We start from the raw sequence: 17,036 nt of genomic DNA on the forward strand, positions 1-17,036 counted from the left end.
GGCGGGGCCAGCGCCGGGGGCGGGGCCAGCGCCGGGGGCGGGGCCCGCCTCACCTGGCTCACCTTCTTAAAGGGACAGTGGGGCAGGAAGGAAACTCGCCAGACAGGTACTAGTAAACTTCAAACGCCGGAGGCCTGGGGACCGGAACGGGACTGCGGGCGCCGCCTAGTGAGTGGGATGAGGAACTGACTCACCGCTTCGAATTCTAATCCTGAACCCAACCCAGTCCTGATGCAGCCTTTAACCTAATTCGACCTCCGACCTGAACTGCATCTCCCCGCCCCTTAAAGGTCTTCGCGAGGGGGGACAGACCCCCGGGAAGGCAGGGCTGCGAGCTGCAGAAGGGGAGGCTCGGAGGGGGGCTCCCGGGCGGACGGACGGACGGACGGGGGGGGGGGGGAGGGGGGGGGAGCCAGCCCAGCCCGCGGGGCACATCAGGGGGCGACCCTGTGGCTGGGTTATCGGTGGTGGCCGAGATTGGGAAAGGCGAGGGCCTGAGGCGGGGAGCCTCCAGGTGCGCTCTGGGACAGGTGAATGGACCAGTTTGACTGCTGGGGCCCAGGATTTGCCTTAGGAGCAGGGCAGACAGGCGGGCGTGGCCAGAGCGGACGAGGTCTTGGTAAACACATTACCGTGCACTTGACAGAGCAAGAGAGAGGACCCCGCCAGGGTTCTGAGCGCAAGTGTGAGGAGGGCGCAGGTCCAGCCTGCTCCAGCTCTGTCCAGTTGGAGACAACCCACGCCCCTCCCATGCTCTGCCTTACGTGATATTTTAACAACTGTTCATTCACTTTCTACTCTGCACGCATCAAGCTCTGAGAGCATGGACCAAGAGTAAGACAGTCCCTGCCCTATACAAGCTGTGGGTCGCAGCAGTGCCGAGGACTAGGGCGGAAAGCAAATGCACGTGGCTAAGAATGAGGACAGGTGGAGACCCCAGCTGAGGTGTCAGGTGTGTGTGTGTGGGGGTGACAGTGGCTCAAAGGGGAGTGATGCATCCGGTGAGGAAGGTGGAGGCTGCCCTCCCGGGGCCTCTCCTTCCTATACCCCTTCCTGGCTCCCTCTCATTGGGGTGAATGATTCATAGTCTTTGTATCATTGAAACTGTGGTTCAGTGACCGCGGAGAAAGGCAGGTGGCGCATTACAGGTGCTTACTATATTTTCGAAAATTAATACTTCTCAGGCTTTCTGCTTTTCTATACAGATATGTGAAAGGAGGAAATGGCTTATCATTTCCCGGCCCAGACTACCCTCGTTGGCATCACTAAATGTAATCCATGTCCGTTGGTGGGAAAATTCACATTGAACAGAAAAGAAACCAAATGGAAAGTAGACTCCTCCCTCCTTCCACCCTCCAGGTCCTCTCCCCAGAGTTAACTGCCACCAATTGTGTCTTGAGGTTCTCCCAGAGTTTTTTTCCCTAAGCACACACAGGAGCCTGATGTGAGAATGTATACAGAGGGGCCATCGGATGCGCTGTGTTCTGCACCAGGGGCCTTCTTTCTAATGGTAAGTACTTTGGGAAGGAGGCGGAGGCTCCTGCAGGCCCACTGGGGTCAGAGCTTTGTGATTTCAGCAGGGAGGAATGGGCGAAGGGTGCACAGCCAACAGAAGGGGGGAAATGGAGCAAGCTTTGGACAATTGCTGCTAGGAAATAAGCCAGACTGTGGTGAGGTAATGCATGTGTTCCTTGCTGTAGTTTGTTAAAGTTACAAGACCCTTGGGACTGAAGGGGGTGGGGTGGGGGCTGCTCCATGCAGTGAGAGGTGGTGTGGAGACAGCTGGAAAGGAGCCTGGCTTTTGTTTTAAGATTGCTTGCTTCTCTGTCCAGGGTCTGGAAGTGATGCAGAAGGGGAACGAAAGCCCACCTTCTACCTCCATTCAGGATGGTCCCCGTTTGACAATTCCTCATTCCATTTGTGGGGGATAAGGCACGACTTTGATTTTGGCCTCTGCCCTTGCCTAGCAGTGCTGCTTTTGCCAAGCTACTTACACTCTCTGGACCTTAGCTTCCTTAGATTCGGGTGATCTCGGGAGGCTGGTTCCAGGAAAGATGGCAGGATTTGGAGTCAGAAGACACAGGCCAGCTCTAATTCTGTATCTCTGCTTCCTTAGCTATAACCCGGGGATTCCTCCAACCCACCTCAGGAGGTAGATGTGATGCTCAAAAGAGGAGAAAGTCTTCCGCTCTTGTGCTAGGAGATTGTTGGAGGTGTGGCTTGCCGAGGTTCTCCTGCAGGCCTCTCAGGGCACATCTGGAGTGGAACAATCTCAGTGACTAAGGCATCAACTTTTTTTTTTTTTTCTTTTAAAAGCAACTTTATTGAGGGATAATTTGCATAAAGTGAATTGCACTCCTTCTAAGTGTACAGTTCAATGGATTCTGAAAAAGGCGTACACCCTCAGAGCCGCTGCCTCAGTCAAGATCCAGAAGGCCTTCATCATCCAGAAACGGTCCCTCATGCCCTTTGCAGTCAAGCCCACCTCGGCCCCAGGCTTCCTTCAGCATCGATAAGTGTTCCTCCTGGGGCCAGAACTTCCTGTAGTCTTGAATCTCACTTTATCCTTTCAGTATGACGCCCCTGAGGTCCACGCATGTTCTGGGCGTCAGCAGTTTGCTCCTTCTGGTTGTTGACCGGTATTCCCTGTGTGGATGCCCTAAGGCCTCATTTAACAACACAAAAATCAAACCTGAAAGTCTTCCTCTACTCTGTTTCCCCAGCACTAGAGGCCCCTTAGCTGACGAGGCTTCCCAGGGGGATACCTGTTTTCCCTCTTAGGTGGAGAGAATGAACCCAAGTTGTCTGGACCAGTTCTCATTCTGTAGTCAAGAAGCAAGGAAAGCCTGTGCATCCCTACAACTTCAGACTTCCTGGGTTCTGGCTGGATCCTGCAGTCTGGACCTTAACACCATTCTGCTTGTGTTGTCCCATCCCCTGCCTGTCCCGATTCCCCCTCCCCCAAAGAGCCCCACCTGGCTATTTGCTGATCTGGGACTGGGTAAAATTTCACCCAGCCTAGATCAAGACCTTGTAATGTCCATAAGGTTCTGATTGAAACACAGCCCAATCAGCAGGGTAACCCAGTAAGCTGCCAGCAACCCTGTGAGAGCGTCAGTGCAAATTGGTTTATCAGATGAGTATCAGGTCCTTAGCAAGGGCCTGTGTGGATGGGACCGAACAGCTTTGTTTTGGCTGCTTTGGGCTGGCCTGCACTTGTAGGCAGCACAAGCCAGAAGACTGCGTGGGCAGTGGGAAGCGAAAGAACAGCTCTCTCTGAATGCATTCGGGTGGATTCCGTACATCTTTGATCACAAGGCTAATTTGGTCCTTCCCTTTCCTTCTCCGCTGGGCTCTTACCTATCTGTTCTCTGATCCTGGTTTACCATCAGGCAACAGGGGTGGGGATGATCATAGTTACCATTTATTACTGCACCTACGCATGCTGCCAGGGCACTTCACATACATCATTTCATTTACTTCTCACACCAACCCTTTGAAGAAGGTATTATTAGTTCTATTTTATAGATGGAAAAACCTGAGGCACAGGGAATTTAAGTTACTTGTTCAAAGTCACTCAGTTGCAGAATCAGGATTTGAACCCAGGTCTGTCGGACTCTGGGGCCTAGGACCCCTACTTGAGGTTCCGGAAGCAAAAGAAGTAGGCGACACCTAATTTTGCTTTCCTACCTCCTTACCTCTGTCTCCACTGGCTTAAAACAGCACGGATTAGATGTGCCTGTTTTTGAGCTTTAGAAAATGGAATCATGTGATATGCATTCCTTCCTGAGTTCTTTCATTTGCTCTTTTGTTTGCGCAATTTATTTATGTAGTTGTATGCTAATTCATTTCCACTGATGTACGATATGCACTTGTATAAAAAACACCTTTTTTTAAAAAAAAAAAAAAGATTTATTTTATTTATTTGAGAGAGAGCAAGCATGTACGTGAGGGAGACCATGAGCGGGGTGAGGCGGGGGGAGTAGAAGGAGAAGTAGACTCCCTGCTGAGCAGGGCTCCGAGGTGGAGCTGGATCCCAGGACCCTGGGATCATGACCTGAGCCAGAGGCAGGCGCTTAACCAACTGAGCCACCCAGGTACCCCATGAACACCTTATTTTTAAAGACTTCTTGACTTGTGGTTAAACATTCTACACTTGAATTGCCACACCGGGTGACTCCCATAGTTTATCTGGCTTGTCTGGGTATCTCTGAAAGAGGCTTGATCTTCCCCCAAGGTAATTCTGTTTTTAAAGGAGACTTCTTGCTAGCCCCGTGGCTCCTAAAGGGATTAAATCTACACAGAGGCAGCCTGTGAGCAATGCCTCAGTCCCACTATCCCACTCCACCTCCCCTTGTCCTTTGTCCCTCCCTCCTTCCATGTCACTTTGTCAAGAAGAAAGCACTTGATTTGTTTAAGTAGTTGCAATTCTTCATAGCAGAAGTAGGACTGTTCTGGGACCGAGGCAGTCGTAAGTTTTCTCTGAGATGTCGGGAACTTTCTATTAGAAAGTCCTACTCTGGGCAGCTTGGGTGGCTCAGCAGTTTAGCGCTGCCTTCGGCCCAGGGCGTGATCCTAGAGACCCGAGATGGAGTCCCAGTCAGGCTCCCTGCATGGAGCCTACTTCTCCCTCTGCTTGTGTCTCTGCCTCTCTCTCTCTGTGCCTCTCATTAACAAATAAATAAAATCTTAAAAAAAAAAAAAAAAAAGAAAGAAAGTCCTACACTTATCACTGAATAGCCATGTGACCTTGGGCGAATCATCTGATTCTCTTGAATCTCAGCTTCCTCAACAGCAGAATGGGGGAAATGGTGATAGGATGTTGGTCCTCGGCACCTACAACATCATAGTGTACGAGGCGGGTACAAAAATGATGAAGGATGCAAGCCGATGCTCCTGCTTCCACTATGCAATGTAAGGCTATATCTTTTTCCTTTTTGTGTCTCTCCTGTACAGGGTTATTTGCAAGATAGATTTAGAGAATCAAGGAGTAAATCTGCTGACGGAAGGAGGAGAGACCAAGTAGTATCAGCCCCTGAATTAAAAGGGATGTTTGGTTGCAGCTCAGATCCCAAGAAGAGACAAGAGAAGAATAAAGCAAGAGCTAAGAGAAATCACTCCTGATCTATTTAGATTACGAGGCGTTATGGGACTAAATATGACCCTAACACTTTCAGGACATATTGTAGCCCCCTGCCTGCTCTTGTTTTTCTTAAGATTCAGTTTCCTTTTGCAGTATTAAAAACCTCCCAAGCGTTTCATTTGTTTTAGAGGCAAGAAGATGGTGAAAAAGCAGTGAGCTTGCGTTGCCTTCTAGCATGGGCCCCAGAGAAGAGGAAATGCAAGATGGAAAATGAGTGTTAGCGGCCACGAGGAGATAGAGCTGTTTCTGGCACTGACGGGAGAGACAAGGCCAGGAGAGTAGGAATTCACTTGCATTCCATCCAAGTCCATATTTAGGTACAAGATTTACCTCAATACTTACCCCCCCCATTAAATTTTTTTTTAATTTTAATTTATTTAATTTTATTTTAATTTTTTAAGATTTTTAAGAGAGACAGAGTGAGAGCACAAGCAAGGGGAGCAGCAGAGGGAGAAGGAGAAGCAGACTCTTCTGCTGAGCAGGAAGACGGATGTGAGGCTCGATCCCGGGACCCTGGGATCATGATCTGAGCCATAGGCAGATGCTTAACCGACTGAGCCACCCAGGCGCCCCCCATCACCCCTCATTCTTAACTGATCTCACTCCAGAGTAAAAATAAAACCAATTTGCAATCGTCCTGTCCTTTCATTGGTTTCCAGAGTGGTGACATGAAATCGCAGCGTGGTCAGTCGTGAAGGGGCTGTGACTCAGAATCCCTTACACTAATATGTGTGTGTGTCTCATGAGAAATCGCCGTGCTTCTACCTTAACCTGTTTGCTTGACTGCCTCAGAAGATAATATTGCTAACCTGAGAAGTTAATACGCTCTATTAATGCTTAGGCAGGTAGAAGGGAGGGAGAGAACAAATGTGTCTCAGTGAACTGGGACACGTCAGAAATTTAATAAGGACAAGTTGAGACAAGTGTTAAATACCAGAATCCCCCGGGAGAAGAGTGAGAGCTTGGTCCTTGTCAAAATGTTTACTGGTTAGACCACAGGAAGAGAAGAGGGAGTGGTAGACTGACTATGTTGTCAAGTCAACTTTTTGTTTAGCCAGCATGAAAGAGGAAAGGGCTGAAATAAACCATCAGCTTTGTCTTCCGGATTGAGCTAACATAATTTTTTTGCAAAACTTAACAATTTTATTGCTGGTCGAGCCTGGGAGTTCTGGGAAATTAAGTTCTAGAGAGGGCGGGGATGTAGATTGGCACAACCACACTTATAGTTTTGAGCTACTAGCCCAGGGGTCCAGAGGTAATATTACCTTGTTGTCTTATAAAAGAAGTATTTGATAAGTACGGATCTTATTAATTGGGCATAAATGTGATTCCTTTTAAATTTGGCTTTGAAGGGGTTTTTAATAAAAAGGATTCTAATCCATACTTCTCTCGAAATTCTAGGTAGTACTATTATGAATGCAAACATGCATGTTTGAACATACAGATACAACCACCTCTGTTAAGAAATTATTATTATTATTATTATTATTATTTTGTTGTTGTTGTTGTTGTTGTTAAGAAATTAATGTACACTTCTCTGACTATTTCCCCTAGTGTGGAAGGTACCCAGGGCATGGGTCATAAAATCTGAGCGCCACCTGCTGAGGAGATGTAGGTATCTGCCTCTGTATCTTCAAGTACGCTACCAACAGCTAATTAACCCCTTATAAACTCTTATTAGACTACCATGGGAATAATTATGCACATGGTATGAAAGGGACAGTGATCTTCATTATTATGAAAATGGGTAGGCTTTAGACTAGGAAGTAGCTTTCCTAGCTTGCTCGGGTCATCCGGGCAGTGACAGCCTCTGATAGGAGGAAGGGAAGGTCCAGGTGGGAAGGGAGGTAAGGAGGGGTTGGCCTACTTTTTTACTTCAGTTCTGGACACGCGAATAAAAGCAGAAACCCAGTGGCCTAGGAAGTGCTGGTGGGAGGGAGGTGGATCATTATTTGCAATGCGTCGGTCCTGTCAGATGCTAGGTGGAGAGAGATGCTTCTCTACTCCCATTCAGCCCTCTTACCTTGTATCTCACCCTGAACCTGCCGCCATTTGGGGGGAGCACTTATGAAGGAAGAGTGACAACAATTTCTCTTTTTTCTTCTCTCTTTCCCTCTCTGCCCCTCCCTCCCCTCTGTCCCTCTCTTCTTTCTTCTTGTCTTTTAAAATAATTCTCCGGAAGCATTATTATACCAAAATTAAAAACTGTACTCATTGTATTGGGTGTTTCATTATTTAGAAAGTAGAAAGTGTGTGTGTGTGTGTGTGTGTGTGTATGTGAAGCTGGAATTTATTTTTACTTTGAAATGCTCGAGTCTCAAAAAAAAAAAAAAAAAAAGTCCAAAAGCCTAAGGATGCCCAGACTTAATTGAAGATGATATGGAGGTGGTGTCGGTTTCTCTATTACTAAAGCCTCAATTTGATCCCGGTTAATTATCTGCCCCAAAAATTCTTCTGGTTGGGCAGTGAGAACATTCCTATTTGTATTTGAAAGGCAGTGAGGGTTAGTGGAAAGGAGATTTGGGAACCTTTGGAGTCAAATAGACTTGGAGTAGAATTCTGGGTTTCTGCCTTCGAGGTGCAAGACTATGCGCATTTTTCTTCCCTCTCAGAGAGAGGCTCCCTCACATGCATGAGGTTCATTTACCTTCTGGAGCACCTCCGTGTGTGTGTGTGTGTGTGTGTGTGTGTGTGTGTGTGTGCTGAACCCAAGCGGAATTCAGCTCCCCATAAGCCCTCCAGTGGGGGCAGAGGCAGAGACAGACAGCCATGTGAATACAAGAGGCTGGTTTGGACAGGAGCAAACAATACCCCACCAAAGGAAAAGGTGGCCTTTGTGTTGGGTCACAAGTAGCATGAAGTAGAATGACTTGAATCGGGCAATTTATTCATTTATCTAACAAGAATTTATTCAGCCTCTACTATGAGCTAGGCACCGTTCAGGTGATGAGATACACCTGTAGACAAGGAAAACAAAAAAAGACCCGTCCTCATTGAGTTTCCATTTTAGGGAGAGGAGCCAGACAGTACACATAAATATGTTTTTTCAGAGGGTGAGAAATGTCGGGAGAAAAAACAGGGGAGCGGGATCCCTGGGTGGCGCAGCGGTTTGGCGCCTGCCTTTGGCCCAGGGCGCGATCCTGGAGACCCGGGATCGAATCCCACGTCAGGCTCCCGGTGCATGGAGCCTGCTTCTCCCTCCTCCTGTGTCTCTGCCTCTCTCTCTCTCTCTCTGTGACTATCATAAATAAATAAAAAAAATTAAAAAAAAAAAGAAAAAAAAAAAAAAGAAAAAACAGGGGAGCATTTATGCGAGGCGGCCTCTATTTTATATAGATAAGGTGAGTTTGGGGCAGAGAATTTAAGGAGAGGAGGAAACATGCCAGGCAGATTCGGATCGGAGGGAAGAACAACCCGGGGCAGAAAACGCAGCTCTGGAGCCCAGGGCAGGGGTGTTCGGAGGTTCGGTGAAGGACCAGGAGACCAGTGTTTCAGATCACAGCAAGCAGAGAGGGAAGTGGGATTAGAGAGGCACTGGGAGGGGTCAGCACTCAGGGGGCATCCAAGCCATTTGAAAGACTTTTGGGCTTTTCCTTTGAGAGAGCTGGGGACCCTTGAGGGAGGGGCCAGTCAAAGAAGATGCATGCTGGTCGCCTGGCTGGCTCAGTGGTTGAGGGTCTGCCTTTGGCTCAGGTCCTGATCCAGGAACCGAGACCCACATGGGGTTCCCCACAGGGAGCCTGTTTCTCCTCTGCCTTTGTCTCTGCTTCTCTGTGTGTCTCTCATGAATAAATGGATAAAATCTTAAAAAGAAAAAAAAAAGCAGACACACGCTTTGACTGAGCTTTTTAAGGGGCTACTCTGGTTAGTGTGCTGAGAACAGATGGGGATGGGGTGGGGGCAGAGCAGGGACAAGTTAGGAGTCTCAGTTTTGGCCCAGGGGAGAGATGGGAGGGCATGAAGCAGAGTGCTCCTGGACGGTGCAGGGGAGAGGGGGGGAGTTTTGAGCATGGGAGCCATGTGATCAGATGAGGGTTTGAGCTCTGGTGGACACCGGAGGAAAGGTTACAAGTCAGGGGAGGAGAACATCAGATAATCCAGGTAAGGTGGTGTATCTACCGGAGGGGGAGCCCCCCAAATGTGGGGTGACCGACTGCGGGGAAGCCAGTGGTGCAGGTGGTGAAAGAATTCACCCAAGGCAGAACAAGGGGCCAGCACTAAACGCACCTCATGCAAGTGGTGGGGATGGAGAGGCTGTCTGCAGGCGGTGGTGAGGGGCCGTGGCTATAGGGACGTGGGAATGCACACCACTTTCTCTGTTTGGTAATCCTAGGAACTGTGCCCGGTTGTAATTGGTCAGTGAGGGTGGCTATTTCCAGGTGGGTCACTTAATGAGCCTATTTGCTCTCAGCTGGGGGGCCCTGAGGGCCCTTTGGCCTTGATCAAGTTTCCAGGGCTCACATCTGTGGCCTAAAAGTGGCCTCTGTGGGGAAGACATAGTAAGAGCTTGAGCTTGGACAGGGAGTGGAGAGGATATAGGGGTGACATTTTACTCCTGGAATAACAGGGTGTGTCGCCCTTCAGACAGGGAGGTGAAGGAAGCTCACCAGTTCGTATTGACTCCTATGGGTAAGAGCTTTTTTTTTTTTTTAATTTTAGAAAACCGTATCTCTATGGAAGTAGGTGTGCTGGGAGGAATTTCTGCCTTCTGGAAAACACGTTAGAGATGATGATGAATGAGTACGATATTGTGGTCTAGGATAAATACATACTTGGTCTTAGTCCCTTCTCTGGCACAGAACTCCTAAAAACATTGCAATTTCCTGTGCTGGGAGTGGTGCAGGTGTCTTTTGTCATGTTAATGAGTGACTTTTGGAAAGCTCTCGGTTTCCAAAAGGAAGGGCTTGTTGCCAGGGGAACCAATGGGAGGATCAGAGGGTTTGAACTTTCACCCTCACCTCAAGGAAGGAAAGTGAGGCTGGAGGCTGAATCAGTCACCAATGGCCCATGAGCTAATCCATCATGACTATACATGACTATAGAGTAAAGCCCCCATAAAAACCTAAAATGAAGGCCTTTGAGAGCTTCCAGGTTAGTGAGTGCGTGGAGATGCCGGAAGAATGTGGACCGTCCAGAGTCCGAGTCAGCGTAGAAGCTCTGGGTCCCTTCGCACGCACCTTGCCTTAGGCATCTCTTCCACCTGGCTGTCCCTGAGTTCTGTCCTTTTATAATGAACTGACGATCTAGGAGGTACACTGTGAGGTGCCCCCTGAGGAGGAGCTTCTCCTTTACAGCCAGACTGTTAGGGGCACAGGTGACAGCCAAGACTTGCTTTGGCATCTGATGCGAAAGGCAGTCTGGGTCAATTACCTGTGGGATCTGACACTATTTCTGGGTAGACAGTGTCAGAATTGAATGGAAAGATACCCAACTGGTGTTGCACGCTTGCTCGGCGGTGTGGGGGGAAAGAGCCCATGCTTCAGAGTCGGGTGCAGAATTGTAGTTTGAATTGGAATAGTTAAAGATTTATTATGGGGGAGTGGGGTGTGTGGCCGGGAAGATTGGGGGGGTAGTTGTCGGTGGCAGGTGAGAGGCAGGGTCCAGGGAGGCCAGGCAGAGGCGAGTTTGAGAGGACAAGGGAAGTTGAGATGCGGTGGGTGCCTTCCAGAGTAGAACATTGATGAAAAATGGCCCAGATACTCAAAGGGGACATTTGTGAAGATTAGGGGTGAAGTATGACATGGGATGTAGCCTTCTGCTCTGTTCCCCATAGAAACCAAGTCATTGTATGGGATTTGGGGATTCTGATTCTTCGTTTTCTTGGAAGTGTAGGTTGCCAAGGACAGTTCCCCAGGATCAGGTCAATCTTTTTGCTTGCTCTGCTGCTTAGTAAGAGAATGAAACGGTTGAAAATTTCAACGATGCTGGTATTTTTCTTTTTCTCTATTTAATGTGTTCTATTCCTGCTCTCTGCTCTTCTTAGCCCCCTGTTTTGCTCCGTGCGCCTGCTCTGTGACGTAGGTTTTGCTTTATGTCTCCCCACAGTCTAGCTGGATTGAAAATAAAGGTCACTGTCTATTGCTCCTTTGCTCTCTCTATCTCCCTGCGAGCCCGGATCTTCAAAGTCCTCCCTGTGGGTCTGGCCTCCTGCCTGGAGGCCCTGCTTGTCCGGAAGAGGTGCCCAGGGTACTCAGTTCTTCACTTGTCTTTTGTTTCCTGGTGAGGATTTGTTGTGGTTGCCTCTTCCTTTATCACTTTTCCAGCTTGAAATAACGTCTCTTGCCGTCATTTTGCAATTCTCAGAACCAGAGCGAAAACCAACAGATTAATGGAAAAATGGCATTAATCATGTCGTTGCTGGGATTATTGTCACGTTTATCAGTAAGTCTCGAGGAAGCATCCAATTGTGACTGGTGTGTGGGAACGGCAGTGAGCAAGCATAATTATTGTCCAGAAACTCTTGGTCCTTAGGGAGTTGGGAGTTTGACACCAAGAACCATTTTTTTCACATATCATGGATGTGAAAAATGTCCTGACTTAATTGGGTAATCCTAACTTCCTTCTGCCTTCGATCCTCCATCCTCTACCAGCTAGTAGACCCTCCGCAAGTCTTTTGAGCTCCCTCGGCTTCGAGGAGGGGTAATGAGATCTTCCCTGAATGGGCAGGATCACCTGATCTCCTAAAGTCCCCTCCTGTATCAAGATCTTCAGTCCTGGGGCAGCCCGGGTGGCTCAGCGGTTTAGCATCGCCTTTGGCCCAGGGCGTGATCCTGGAGACCTGGGATCGAGTCCCATGTCAGGCTCCCTGCATGGGGTCTGCTTCTCCCTCTGCCTGTGTCTCTGCCTCTCTCTCTCTCTGTTTCTCTCATGAATAAATAAAATCTATTAAAAAAAAAAAGATCTTCAGTTCTGTGGATACTTTTAATTAGGTCCCAGAAACAAGGTCAGAATCAATCCAGCGTAATTTCAGAATTCCCACTCTTCATGGAAGAGTTTGGAGATAAGGGGATACTACAGAAATGATATATAAGTCAGAATGCAGGTCTTTAACGTAGGAAGGTTGTAGTAAAGGCTCCTTCTGCACGCCTGTCCAGGTCTTGAGCAAGCTATCACGGCACCCTGGTCTTGTCATCAAGGAAGCTTCTGCAGCCATCCTGGCCCCGAGCTACCTGTCAAGAGCACGTCTCCCGAGGGGAAAGACGTTCTGTGAGATAATGTAAAGGCTTGACTTTTTAAGGGTGAGGGAAAGAACATGATCCCCAGAGGTGGGACCGCTTCTCCAAGTCTGGGGGCCACAGGGCACAGGTGGTGGTGATGTGAGGCCACGGGCGAGCGGAGCAGTGCCTGGAATGACAGCAGCAGCAGGGAGCCTGACAGCTGCGGGAGCTGAACCCTGCACAGCTGTGTGGGGGCGAGGAGGCCCATGGGGGTGGGGGGCGGAGATGCACAGCCCAGACTGGCAGGGCACACAGAGCCTAGTGCCATGGCGATGCGTCATTTGCCCCCCAGGCACTTGTGACCCGGGGAAATAGCTGTTAGTAGGACAGACAGATGTGGTTTTTTTCTGCTAACATTTTCCAAACTGGGCTATGTCAATGTCCTATTCCATTGCTGTAGGTGCCTTATCAAAGGGTGAGTTCCAAATTTTTTGTTGTACCTATTGACAATAGGCCCAGTGAACCTTGGAGGGGGGCAGTTTCTGCTGACCGTAACTCCCCCAACCCCGAGATTCCTCTGATCGAGTCACATGGGATAATGGGACAGGTGCCTGCTGCTTCTGAGTGCATCAAGCCCTCTACCCTACCCTATCCTACACTACCCTACCCTACCCTACCCTACCCAGGAGCTCTTCCCAACCCTCCTCTGATGCTTCCGTCCCTTCTTGTGTGTCTGGGGTGTCCTAATGCTTAATCTAGTCTTGATCTGGAGCAGAAGGAAGGAGCCCAGTTTGGCTCAGTCCTACCTCAATAGCTGCATAAAACTGGCCTTTCTATACTGGGTGAAGGTTTCGGACCTCCTTTATGGCTAATGTTGATACTGCAGTGCTGTCCCCTGGAGCGGCAAACCTTTGATTGGAAGGCTGGACCTGAGTCAAAGCTCCGTATTCCTACCTCTTGTGCAGAAGGATGCAGTGACCCAGGTGTGGCCAAGCAGTGCTGAGGGGCTCAGGGCGCTGCAGGATGGGCTCACAGAGCCCTGTGAAGTCCCTCCAGCAGCGAGGCTGCTCCTGCATAAGGCTGGCCTGAAGCTCAGGCCAGGGACACAGGAGTGACAACTGTGAGACCTTGGCCATAGCTTTTTGACCCCCTGGCAATTCTTTTCAAAATCGTATCTGAGCAATTTTTAATTATGTAACAGATCTCTTCATTCATTCTCTGTGGACACATTCAAGCATCGTGAATAAAACAGAAACCCCCTCCTTGACTTTCTTTCCTGATTCTATACCCTTGTTATGGGCTCATTTAGTAAACTTTCAGACACTTCCTCCATGCATTTGTCTCTCTTTATGTGTATATCATCATACATAGTTCTGTGATTTTTGTGTCTATATCTTTATATAAATTGGTACTAGCTGTTTATGCCGTGTACATTTCCCTGAAATAGCTTTATTCACTCAACTATCTGTCTTAGAGATTTTTCCTCATCAGTTTATATTGATTTATTTTTTATTTTTTTTAATTTTTAAAAAAGATTTTATTTATTCACTCATCACACACACACACACACACACACACACACACACATAGAGGCAGAGACACAGGCAGAGGGAGAAGCAGGCTCCATGCAGGGAGCCTGACATGGGACTCGATCCCGGGTCTCTAGGATCACACCCTGGGCTGAAGGCGGTGCTAAACCACTGAGCCACCCGGGCTGCCCCAGTTTATATGGATTTAGCTAATACTTTTAAACTACTGCAGAGTATTCCACAGTACAATGTATCACTTTATTTAATTAAATGTATTTTGTCTGGATCAATGCTCCCTTTTTATGAAATATTGGGAAATACCTTCTGTATTATCCTGAAATGAAATTTCTAAATATGACTTACTTAAAATTTGACTTAAAATCTATACAGTGTTCTAACTGTACCATAATGATATAAAGAAGAGCAGTTTATAATAAACTAATATGTTATTTTGAGGTATACATGGCTCATGCACACTGCCACAGAGGACATTGTAAAGTCGATAGGTGCTTGCACCAAGTGTTGGACTGAAATGAGGGCTACAGCCCCAATTGAAAACAGATTTAGGTGTGTTTGTTGCTGATTTAAATACTTGGGGTGATATTGCTATTGATTTCAGGATTTTTCTGAGATGAACAACTTGTGGTCAAGATTCAAACTGAACAAAGTTCCAATGTGTCAGTTTCTCTGATGGTCCCGTTCTTAGAAAACTCCTCGTACATTAAAATTGTGCAAAAACTACTTTGTGTTTATATACAACTGAGTTAAATTCTTGGCTCAGATTTTTTTTTTCCCCCCACAGGAGTTTCTGGTAGGTTACCCAAACTTCTTGCTGGCTGGGAAAATTCTCCAGCGTGTGCAATACATTGTGGCCTCCAATCACTAAATGTAGTAGTACCCCAAAGATGGTGCTAAACACCCCTATAAATTTCCTAAGTACCTTTTGGAGAGTGTTACACTGTCCTCATTAAGAACTGCTGATCTGATGAAGACATTTATGCTTTTTTCCCCTCCAGATTTTTGCTGCTATAAACAAAACAGTGAAGAATATCCTTATTTATGCCTTTTTATGTGCATGTCAGAACAATTCTTCAGGAAAAGATCAATCCCAAGTCATTTCGACCAAGGTGCCCTCACACGTAAGCAGGGACACGAAGCAGGACCTCTCTACAGGATGCCCATTTCTGTTCCACTTCTTTTCTCTTTTCCAGATGGTCCCCAGACCTGGGTTAGAGTGGGTTCCAGTTCATGGAAAACCCAGAGCCATGGCCTCCTTTCCACCTCTGGGAATACAGCGCTCCTCTGGTGCAGGTTGTTCTTACCTGTCCATCTAAGGTAGGTGGCACATTCATGATTTCAGAGCCCCGCTGCCTTTTCCAAAGAGGCTGTCTTCTGAGTTGCGACTCCTCAGCCATAATGTGACCCACAGTTTCTGCTGTGACAGGTGATCTCTGGTGGGACAACTTGCTCCCACTACTTGCCAAAAGTACAGAATAGGAGTGAAATACCAGGAACCATAATTAGGTTGATTTTTTTTAATGAGGTATCTTAATTGTGCATATTGAAAATTATGAGTAGCTTGAAGGTGTTTCTTGGAGAGCTGGTGAACTTGGACTTGTTCCCAGAGACATTGATGACGAAAGAGGTAGAAGTTCCCAGACAGTGACTGAGAATGGGAGACAAGGGTCAGAGATGTGGACTTTCGGGCTGGCGGGGAACTTGGAGGACATTTAGTCCAATTTTTGATGCCCTTTCCATGAGTGAGACCCCTTTCAAAAGCCTCAGATGCAGCAAGTACTGTTGCATGTTCTAAGAGAAAGAAGGAAGATTCCAGAATGTTACAAAGAAGCCATGAAAGGAGTCGAGATTTATTCATAAGTAAGGACCAGAAAAGGTAATTTTTTTGTAAATGAGGAAAGACTTTGGAGCAGGAATGTCATGGGAATAACTTTCCCTTCAAAGGAAAGGAAACCAGTAGACTGATGACAAGGAGTTTGAATTGTGTGTGTGTGTGGTTTTTTTTTTCTTTTTTGCATTGTCTTGATTATCTTTCCTGGGTTGCGTCTCCTTTACTCAGTCGCTAATATCTAGGGCTCAGCAATGAACAGAAATGTTTTTATATATATTGCCTCATCTAATGTTCACAGGGTCGCAAGTATATATGACTATAGGCGTACATATCCAGGTGGAAGAAGAGGAGGAGACAACTGTAGGTTACAGGTTGAGAAAGTGACAGGAATAAAACCCATGCCCAGGGCTTGCAAATCTTCATCATATGCCCTTTACGACAAACCAGCTCTAAATGAATTTGAACTCGTAGAATGTTACGATGAACATTGTGTTTTTATAGCTTTCTTTGGAATGTTATGGTATTTTCTCAGATTCTCTAATGTTTGCCTACCTGGCTGTATTTACTCATTGTACCCTGGTGGTAAATAAGAAATATTATGGGGAAGAGGAGAAACAGGAAGATGAGAAGATGCTTGTTCATTACTCTGAACAGCAATGTTGGCTCAGAAATTTGAGACTCAGCCACTGGAAAAAAAAAAAAATCAAAGAAAAAACCCACAACAACAGGGAGATAAAGCTGGTTCCTTTTGGTCCCACCAGGCGATGGGACACAATGTGCAATGATGTGGCCTCCTGGTCTCCCATTCAGGGCAAAGGCAGAGTGGCAACAGCTTCACTGTATTTTCCTGAAGGAAAAACACAGAGGTATAGACAGTGTATCTAATAATAAAAAGCAAAATCTAGAGCACATATGGCATCCTTGAATAAGATTAAATGAGAAAATGATGTATGCAAATGTGTTCAGCATAATGCCAGCCACAATTAGGTTTGCAATGAATGTTGGTTCAATTTGAGATTGTATTTGTTTCCTAGAGCTCTCTATTTAATACCTTGTGATTTAAAAAACAAAACAAAACAAAACTCTCCTCTGACTTTTTTCTTTTTCTCCTCTGACTTCTATTGCCATGATCTAATGGAGAAAAATGAACCAGGTTACCAACCTACTTACCTGGGAGCCCCTCCCCAGTCCCTACTAGGTCTGCTGTCCCTCACCCAGTGTTCCTGCAGCCATCCTGCAATCTCTCCCTAGGGTTACCCAGTCAGAAACTGGACCATTGCAGCCGACTGAAATCCTTCTCTTTCCTTGGCTTCTGCACATGCAGACAAAATGATGGGAGCTCTCTGAAGGGATTGTCA

At 47.2% G+C, this 17,036-nt stretch overlaps 1 protein-coding gene and 1 long non-coding RNA gene across 6 annotated transcripts in view; both read left to right on the forward strand.

The window, feature by feature from the left end:
- The first annotated feature begins 106 nt into the window (after positions 1 to 106).
- Positions 107 to 5,785, forward strand: LOC144285024 (uncharacterized). 5 transcript variants are annotated; one of them, XR_013353406.1, is made up of 3 exons: positions 107 to 168; positions 814 to 5,460; positions 5,545 to 5,785. It is a non-coding gene; the product is annotated as an uncharacterized LOC144285024 (long non-coding RNA). The 5 variants fall into 5 exon arrangements; XR_013353407.1 differs by lacking the exon at positions 107 to 168 and having other exon boundaries at positions 424 to 4,914; positions 5,272 to 5,460; XR_013353405.1 differs by lacking the exon at positions 107 to 168 and having other exon boundaries at positions 424 to 1,510; positions 4,784 to 5,460.
- Positions 5,786 to 9,115: 3,330 nt separating this feature from the next.
- Positions 9,116 to 17,036, forward strand: part of LOC144285027 (taste receptor type 2 member 62-like) — a 169,591-nt gene continuing 161,670 nt past the window's right edge. Inside the window, exons 1-2 of the mRNA XM_077850256.1 lie at positions 9,116 to 9,244; positions 15,041 to 15,164. The gene's annotated coding sequence lies outside the window, so the exon portion shown is untranslated. The remainder of the gene's footprint in view (positions 9,245 to 15,040; positions 15,165 to 17,036) is intronic.

This window comes from Canis aureus, chromosome 15 (genome assembly GCF_053574225.1).
Source record: "Canis aureus isolate CA01 chromosome 15, VMU_Caureus_v.1.0, whole genome shotgun sequence".
Classification (NCBI taxonomy): Eukaryota; Metazoa; Chordata; class Mammalia; order Carnivora; family Canidae; genus Canis; species Canis aureus.